The sequence below is a fragment of the Rhamphochromis longiceps genome, linkage group LG5 (assembly GCF_057381845.1).
Source record: "Rhamphochromis longiceps isolate RC_006_pf linkage group LG5, R_longiceps_female_GT1.1, whole genome shotgun sequence".
In the NCBI taxonomy this organism is placed as follows: domain Eukaryota; kingdom Metazoa; phylum Chordata; class Actinopteri; order Cichliformes; family Cichlidae; genus Rhamphochromis; species Rhamphochromis longiceps.
The window spans coordinates 23,670,126-23,679,644 of NC_140561.1; the positions used below are offsets into that span (position 1 = coordinate 23,670,126).

Sequence of the window (9,519 nt, forward strand, 5' to 3'; positions counted from 1 at the left end):
CCCGTGTAAATAGGGATTCTTCCCCACAAATGAAAATGGTGGTGTTCCACAGTATTCTGTGCTGGGATCAGTGCTGTGTTAAAACTAAGACCTCTTAAATTCAATTCTAGGTTTTTTTAGTACTTTTGTTTCCGCATAGTTCCAAACATTTCTAACAGAGCACTGTGCTCAGATTCCCTCTACTTTTAAGCTTGAGAGTAAAACTTTCCTTTTTGATAAAGATTATAGTTAAGGCTGTGTTAAGAGAATTTTTATTTTAGTTAAATCATTAAAGTATAATCAAGTAGAAACAAGTATGCCTTATAATCAAGTGTTTATATATTTTCACACGGTAAAGCTTACTGTTGAAAAGAACACAATGTATTCCTTGCTTAAGTGTGTGAGATGTTTGACAAAGACAGGACATATACATGCATTCTTTACTTCAGTGTCTGCGATGTCAGATAAGCATGAATACTGCTGTGTCGTTGTTTTTCAGTTTGTGTGCAGAAGTTAGATAGCTAAGACAATGCCTGAGCTCTCCCCTCTTCAGTTGAAAGAGGAAGTATTATGTAACCCATTTTGCCTTATAAATAAAGCGAGTAAACGGTGCTCGGTGTGTTAGTCTGCTCAGAGACTCTCACCCGTGCGCACGTCTTTGAAACTCTGAGTCGGTCTGCCAGTGTCTCATTTCTCTCTTACTGTGTTTGAACAAATTGTCAACCCTTGACATTTAATTGGTCCTTCGTAGCCGGAGAACTGACTGTTATTTTAACGTCTAGTTTTCCACAGACGGTCTCCATCGGATCCTGACGTCGTGACGCCTGCGCTGGAAGAAATCTGATCAGTAAAACGAAAAACCCGGGAACGTGAATTCGATCTCCGGTCAGCGTTCGGCCTTCACGGCTCCAGGACCCGATGAGCACCGGATCTTAAAACGCAGCGCCACAGTAGAGGTGAATATGACACGCATTCCACCAAGCGCTAAAATACGTTGATATTGAGATTTTCCTTTAAGTAGTGTGTAAACCTAGGTACGCCGACAGATCTCAGTGTCCATGCGGGACCAAGAAGACGACAGGCAAGAGCGAAATTCTAGAAAAATCGCTATTAAAAGTTCCGGTCGCTCTGGGAGTGGCTGCAACGGAACAGGTTTCCGGTCACTCAAGAAGAGTGGCTGAAGGTGAAGGTGTTACACAAATAAATAGGCCTACGGAAAATCTCAATAAAAATCATAGAAACGCGCTTTGTTTGTGAGGAGTGAGTTGTTTTTACGACCCAATACGCGGTCGAACCACTTCTCAAACTGTTTTCCTGTGTACACTCACGTATTGGTAAAGGTGGAAAAAAGGGTTGTGCTTCATCACGTAAAATTGATAACCGCTCTCTCAATTAGTGGGAGAGTAGAAGGCTGTTATCGAAAACCCATTCTCACTTTTTCATGCCAAAGAAGGTGTCACAGTTCTGACGTAATTAGTTCAAAATGGGTAACTCTAAAACTAAAGTAAAATTAACAGCAGATGAAGGATGGTTGGAAAAAAACTGTCCAAATGCAGGAAGAGTCAGTGCAAATAGGTGGAGAAATCCACATAAAATTTATTGCCCAGCCTGGCAAGGCAAATGCAATCAAGAATCAATAACTGCTTTAAAGGCTGCTTTACAAAAAGAATTATCTGAGGAAAAGAGCCAAAAGAAAAAAGCAAAACGCTTAGCAGAATGGCACCTTTTCAAGGCGTGGATGGTAGAAAACGATAAACGCATTGCTAAACGTGCCCAAAAGCAGGAAACTAAAGATAAACAGAAAACTGCAGGAGAAGAAAAACCGTACCCCCCCTCCTTATGCTCTTCAGCCTGCACAGCCTGCAGCAACTGCACCTAACCTTACGTCAGCACTTCCTGTAAGCTCTCCTCACAAACCTTTTGTTTCAAATCCCTATATGGAGGCCAGACAACAACTTGATCTTATGACTAAGCATGGTCATTCCAAAAAAACAGAAATTGTAGGTCAGTTTCCAATGGTAGCCTTATCTAACCCCAGGTACGGTCAACCCACTGGTCCCCCAGACGCCCAAGGAGTCATACCAGTAGACGGTGAGCCTTTAATTTATGCATTCCGACCCTGGTCTCATAAAGACAGAGAGAATGTACTAAAAGATGTGCCACCCCTTAAAGAAGGCTTCCGGCCGTGGCGAGATGCAGTGGAATTGATCCGTCAGGGGTGGGGTTTAAATGGTCATGAGATGCATCAAGTTTTTCAAGATTTATTAGGTTTAAGTCTTCCTAGAGCTAGAGGTCAATTTACAGGAAATGATTTAAACGGTGACGTGTTGGGGCCAGACACTCCCCAATTAATACAGGAGCTTAATAACTTGTATGGCAGAATAGAAGTTATTTTAGCCCCAAGGCCAGATTATGGAAAGATAGGAGAGTGCAAACAAAAGGAAGGAGAGACAGCATCAGACTATTTGGATCGCCTACGCCCAGTTTTCAGACAAAACTCAGGGCTAAATTATGATGCCGATCCACTGTCTGCTTTTCAACAACAATTAAAAAATGCCTTCCTAAATGGTCTACTGCCTAAGATAAAAGCACATGTAGACAAACACTGGGTCACTCAAAATACAGGAACCTTGCCTGAAGCCCTACAATATGCTGAGCATGCAGTCAAAATTCAAAAACAAAAAGAAAAAACAGAAGGAGTTTTCATGATTGATCCAGAGACAGGCTTTATAGCCTTCTCAGGACAGCAACACACGGCAGGTTTTAAGCAAAGTAGGGGAAAGCAAAAAGCAGGACAAAGAAGAGATAGAAGAGATATGAGATGTTATAACTGTGGTAAAATCGGGCACTTTGCTCGAAACTGTAGAAATGTAAGCCAAGAACAGGAAGGTGGAGATGACAGGCGCAGACGCCGTGATGAATGACTAGCACAAGAAAAGGGAAGTGAAACAAGTGAAGGGGAAGTTTACAACATTGAACAACTGCTGTTAGGCTCAGAAGCAAAGCCCACCGTTATAGTGCACGTTAACGGGGTCCCAATAAAATTCCTTTGCGACACAGGTGCTTGTAAAACTGTCCTAACAGTAGAAGTCCCAAATTTAACCTCTTCAAAAGATACCTTAATCGTGAAATCAGCCTCAGGACATGTGACAAAACAGCATCTAACCGACCCCCTTTTTATGTCACATAGAGATAGTGGCCGTGCCTGCAAAAATCAGTGCATCTATGATCCATCTTGTCCACTAAATTTGTTAGGAAGAGATGCTTTAACAAAATTAAAAATAGGAGTTTTTCCTGAAGAAAGTGGCATGAAAGCCAGACTCCTACTCTCTGAAAGTCAGAGCCAAACTGAAGATATTTTTGTTTGTGAAGGTTTAGGTGAGCCAAATTATTACTGGGCCTTAGATTTACCAAAACTTGAACCATTAGAGGCCAAAGCTAATATGTACTTACCTGAGCACTCACATAGACAGGACCCAGCAAAATATCACAACACCTTGTGGTATAAATATGTCCCAGGTCCAGACAAAATTTATGATCAACAAGTGCACAGACTAGGACCGCAAAAACTAGTCCTACAACACCTGTATGTGACACAGAGTGGTAATGCAGTATGCTCAGTGTTACAGACAGATGCAGTGCAGCGCTTAAATAAGATATGCAACCCTCATGTATCTGTTGCACGCAACGACCAAACGCCTTGGTCTGAGTTAGGCACAGTGCTGAGAAATGTAGAAATGGACAGATATGACAAAATAGAGTGTGAGGACTGGCAAAAAGGCCGTAGAACTGGGTGCATGAGGCTAACGCTGTGTTGGCCGGTGACAGCCACACCAGCCACACATTTAGCCACAACAGAGCAAGATGAATGACAAGTATTAACAATTGAAGCACATCCAGAACTAGAGAAGCTGCCACAAACATTATGGTCTCAAGGACCCACGGATGTAGGCCTAATAAAAGGAGCAGATCCAGTAGTGGTGAAAACTACAACCTCATATAGGCCTGTAAAACCACAATATCCCTTGAGTGCAGAGGCAAAAGAAGGTATCAGACCAGTCATAGCAGAGATGCAAAAAGCAGGTATTCTCGTGAAAACTAATGAAGCCACGTGTAATACACCAATTTTTCCAGTAAAAAAGGCTAATACAGGAAAATATCGCTTAGTTCATGATCTAAGAGCAATAAATGAGGTAACAGAGCAAATACCTCCAGTGGTTGCAAATCCACACACAATTCTAAATCAAGTAACACCAAAAGAACGGTGGTTCTCTGTAATAGACTTGTCCAATGCCTTCTTCTCCGTACCTCTGCACCCTGACTCACAGAAGTTATTCGGATTCACCTTTGACAATCAAAAGTATACTTATACAAGGTTGCCTCAGGGATTCCAGAATAGCCCAACTCTGTATGCAGAGGCTTTGAGAAAATCAATGTCATCTTGTACGCTCCCTGCCCCAGGGCAGTTCTTGTTGTATGTAGATGATATATTGATCACAGGCCATACAAAAGATGAGTGCAAAGAAAACACATTAACAGTTTTGCAACATCTCGCAGAGCAAGGCCATAAAGTGTCACAGCATAAACTGCAATTGTGGAGCCAGGAAGTAACATACCTTGGCCACAAATTGACAGGACAAGGCAGGCAGCTGTTAGAGAGCAGAAAGATAGCAGTCCAAAATGCCCCAAAACCAGTAACTAAACAACAAATGATGAGTTTTTTAGGACTGTGCAATTTCTGTAGATGCTGGATTCCAGAATACGCATTACTAGCTCAACCACTACAGAACCTCATTTATGGTAAAGATCTAGCATTAAAAGACAAAGTACAATGGATTCCAGAAGCAGAAAAAGCTTTCGTTGATTTGAAAATAGCACTGCAGACATGTACCGTCTTAGCATTACCAGACTATGGAAAACCTTTCGTTCTCCATGTTGATGGTGCAGGAGGGTATATGAAAGCAGTCTTAACTCAAGCTTTTGGAGAAAAACAACGTCCATTAGCTTTCTACTCATGCAAACTTGACTCTGTAGCTGCTGGATTACCTACCTGTGTTCAGGCATGCGCAGCAGCAGCAGAGGCAGTTAAAAAATGTGCAGACATTGTTCTAGGACATAAATTGATCATCAAAGTCCCACATGCAGTGACCTCTATTTTGCTCCAAGCGAACCTCTCTTTCCTCACGCATGCAAGACAACTTTCTTATGTGGGGATTCTACTTACACAATCACACATAAAAATAGAGAAGTGTGGCCAGCTAAACCCAAGTACACTTTTGCCGACTTCTCTGGACGGAGAACAACACTGTTGCATTCAAAAATTAGAGGAAGATACAAAACCTCGCACTGATATATACAGCTCCCCCCAGAGCAGTTTCAGTAATGTTTTTGTGGACGGCTCAGCGTCAAAAGACATTCACGGTAGAAATTGTGTGGGTTATGCGGTCACAACTGTTGATAAAGTGATAGAAGCAAAAGCTCTCAGCTCCTCAAACTCTGCTCAAAGCGCAGAACTAACCGCAGTCATCAGAGCATGTACTTTATATAAGGGTCAAAGTGTTAATGTTTACACAGACAGTCAATATGTCTATTCAGCAGTTCATCATTTCGCTAAAATATGGCATAACAGAGGAATGACAACTTCCTCAGGCAACACAGTTCAACATGCAAACCTTCTAAAAAAGCTATTAGAAGTAATAACGTTGCCAAAAGAATTAGCACTATGCAAATGTGCAGCTCATCAAAAGGATGACACAGAAATTACGAGAGGAAATAACTTTGCTGACAAAGCAGCAAAAGCAGCTGCAGAAAAACAAATTGATGTTTTAACAACAGAAACCATAGATCTAATACCTTTAGAAATACTAGCAGATGCACAGAAAACAGCATCGCTGAGTGAACAAAAATCTTGGGTGAAAGATGGAGCAGAATTAAAAGACAACCTTATGATGTGTAATGGCAAACCAGTGCTTCCAAAATCTTTGCATAGAACTGCTGCTTTAGTGACACATGGGAAAACTCATGTGTCATCAGGAGGGATGATTAATATTCTTAATAAACAATTCTATACAAAAAATTTTGAAAGTTCAGCACAAGAGTTTATCAGAACATGTATGATTTGCCAAAGACACAACGCACAGGGAAATCTACGTCCAAAGCGAGGGCATTTCCCTATACCACCGCATCCATTTCACACTGTCCACATGGATTTCATAGAATTAAATGAATCACAATCCTCCAAATATGCACTTGTGATAATTGATGTATTTTCCAAGTGGCCAGAAATATACCCAGTGAAAAAAGCAGATGCAATATCAGTAGCAAAATGTCTATGTAATCATTTTATTCCAACGTACGGTATTCCATCTCTGATAAGATCAGACAATGGCACACATTTTGTAAATGAAGTAATAAGTAAAGTTTCTGAAGCTTTAGGCTTCAGCATAAAACATCACTGTTCTTATCATCCACAAAGTGCAGGATTAGTCGAGAGAACTAACGGCACAATTAAACAAAGGTTGAGGAAATGTATGGAAGAGACTAAAAAACCTTGGCCTGAATGTCTAAGCTTGGTTAAATTATGGATGAGAATAACTCAAGGAACAGGTGGTCTAACGCCATTTGAAATCGTACATGGCAGACATTTTCCACTCCCCATAATGAGTGAGCCAATTAATAAATCTATTGCAGAAACAACAATGGCAGAATGGATGACAAAACTATTTGAGAATAAAGAAGTGAGATTAAGCAATCAACTGCCGAGTGACTTTTCTTCAGTTTCTTGCAGGTTGAACCCCGGTGATTGGATTCTGATTAAAGTCCTCCAGCGGAAAAACTGGAGTGCTCCAAAGTGGGAAGGTCCCTTCCAGGTGCTACTTACCACACCCACAGCGTGTAAGATAGCCGAACGAGTTTCGTGGATTCATCAATCCCACGTGAAGAAAGTGTTTGCACCACAATAAGACGCCGGTTCCCCTGACTCTTACGTGAACCCCTGCTGGAGGACAGGGCTGAACGGGTTTCCCGCCCTGTGCTTCCTCGGCAGTGCTACTCACGTGGGAGCTCGGGTGTGCCTGGTCGCCCTGAAGATCAGACTGACCTATCCCACCGAAGAGCAGAACCAATAATAACACCAGGGACGCCTGAATAAAATCTCAACAAGATGACTGAGGAAAACAACCTGATAAATCCAGAAGAAGAACCAGCTTCAGAATCAATGCTAGCACCAGTTCCAGCCCCAAAGCTGTTGTGCTTGGGCGCTTGTGACATCAAACGAAAACTACTCATGTGCTACATATTCTGTCTAATGGCTATCCTCCATGCCACAGTGTATGGAAAACCCCCAACCAAGGCTGAAGCACTCTGCATATATGACAAAGCCATTACCGGGACCTGCTCAACACCAGGAAAACCTGTGATGGTGATAGGTGGATCCATAAAGGACCAAAACAGCAACACATGCCACAACACTACACAATATATAGTCCCACAGAGTGTAAAGTCTTTAATCTACAACATAACAAACTGCACCCACCAGTACCCAAATATAAACTACACCTGCAATGAAGCCTACTGGGTGCATATAAACGTCAGCCATAGAAAACTGAAATCATTCTCAGTTGTTTTGCCACCTGACATACAACACCCAGTGTGCTTTAACTTCACAGGAGCAACCGGACAAACAGGTACGCCCCAGGGTCTGAAGAAATTAGGACAAAACCGAAACTGCTCCATGATCCTGGCGGCACCAGATTGGGATGGCATCGGCTCATCGACAGGTACATACTGGGTACAGGGCGCAGCTTGGGCGTGTGGCCTGAAAGTCTATTTCATGCTGCCACCAAACAGCACCGGACTCTGTGCCCCTGTTCTGGTATCTGACCACACCTTTAAGATGTCAGTGAACAGCAACACCAGAGCTAAACGTAGCACAGGCCTCAAGCCCCATGATCCATATCTTGGTTCTGATGTACCAGATGACTTCAAACTCTGGACCAAGAGCCAGAAGGTAATACACGCTTTGTTTCCATGGATAGGAGTAGGGAAACACGCACTACGGATAGAAACCCTGGACTATCGTTTTGGATTATTTTTAAATGCTTCAACCCGCATTAATCAAGGACAGAATGAAGAAATTGATGCAATTCGCATCACTGTCATGCAGCACCGAGTGGCTTTAGACATCATTCTCGCAGAGAAAGGTGGTCTCTGCGTATTGTTTAACACTACATGTTGTACCTACATACCTGATAACATCCATTCATTAAACATGACAAATGCTTTGAATGTTTTGAAACAACTGAGAGACGCTCAGCAGCAGGACTACGTTACCGATACTCAAGGTTGGTGGGACTGGCTGCTGAGCGGCTCTTGGAAATCTCTACTGATTAAAGGCCTGTTGGCCCTTTTCAGTGTGATGTTACTATTTTGCCTTTTCATTGCTTGTATTATCCCATGTCTGAGAAGCATAATGACAAACATGTTCAAGCGTATGTTAGGAAACCATGTCTTGGCTCAGTCAGTTATGGAGGATCCCTATCGTCAGTATGGTATGCTGAGTGTGGGAGAGAGAGAAGAAAATCTCTATGACAATCTTGACAAGCTTGTTGTTTAATTATTTCACTGAATGACGTGCAAGTTGAAAATGTGACTAACAAGTGACTATGCATTGAGTAAAACATGTGAAATATATTAACATCAGGAGGGAATGTTAAGAGAATTTTTATTTTAGTTAAATCATTAAAGTATAATCAAGTAGAAACAAGTATGCCTTATAATCAAGTGTTTATATATTTTCACACGGTAAAGCTTACTGTTGAAAAGAACACAATGTATTCCTTGCTTAAGTGTGTGAGATGTTTGACAAAGACAGGACATATACATGCATTCTTTACTTCAGTGTCTGCGATGTCAGATAAGCATGAATACTGCTGTGTCGTTGTTTTTCAGTTTGTGTGCAGAAGTTAGATAGCTAAGACAATGCCTGAGCTCTCCCCTCTTCAGTTGAAAGAGGAAGTATTATGTAACCCATTTTGCCTTATAAATAAAGCGAGTAAACGGTGCTCGGTGTGTTAGTCTGCTCAGAGACTCTCACCCGTGCGCACGTCTTTGAAACTCTGAGTCGGTCTGCCAGTGTCTCATTTCTCTCTTACTGTGTTTGAACAAATTGTCAACCCTTGACAGGCTGAGTCAGGTAGCTCTGAACCCTCTCTTCCTTATGCTGCTACAGGCTCAGACTGTGCTACATTGTTTCTTTTTCACTCACCTCTTTTAAGTATTAATATAACATTGCTGCATGCACCGTGCTGTCTCCTGAATCAAAGGGAACCAAAACTGAAAAAATGTTTAACAGAAATGATGGAGTTGCAATGATGGAGCTGACCACAACCTCAATATCAAAATCCTTGAACAGGCCTGTAGCTCCTGCTTTCCCCTTTTTACCAATGTGCTTAATCAACACCTTCAACTTGCAGTGAACTGCATATGTGTGATTAACCAGAAGAGAGACCTACTTTTTCCTCATCACACAGACAGCACCGG

At 42.0% G+C, this 9,519-nt stretch overlaps 1 long non-coding RNA gene across 1 annotated transcript; it reads left to right on the forward strand.

Moving 5' to 3' along the window:
• The first annotated feature begins 244 nt into the window (after positions 1-244).
• Positions 245-7,214, forward strand: LOC146670057 (uncharacterized). Its single transcript, XR_014911750.1, has 2 exons — positions 245-935; positions 6,757-7,214. It is a non-coding gene; the product is annotated as an uncharacterized LOC146670057 (long non-coding RNA).
• The last annotated feature ends 2,305 nt before the right edge of the window (positions 7,215-9,519 follow it).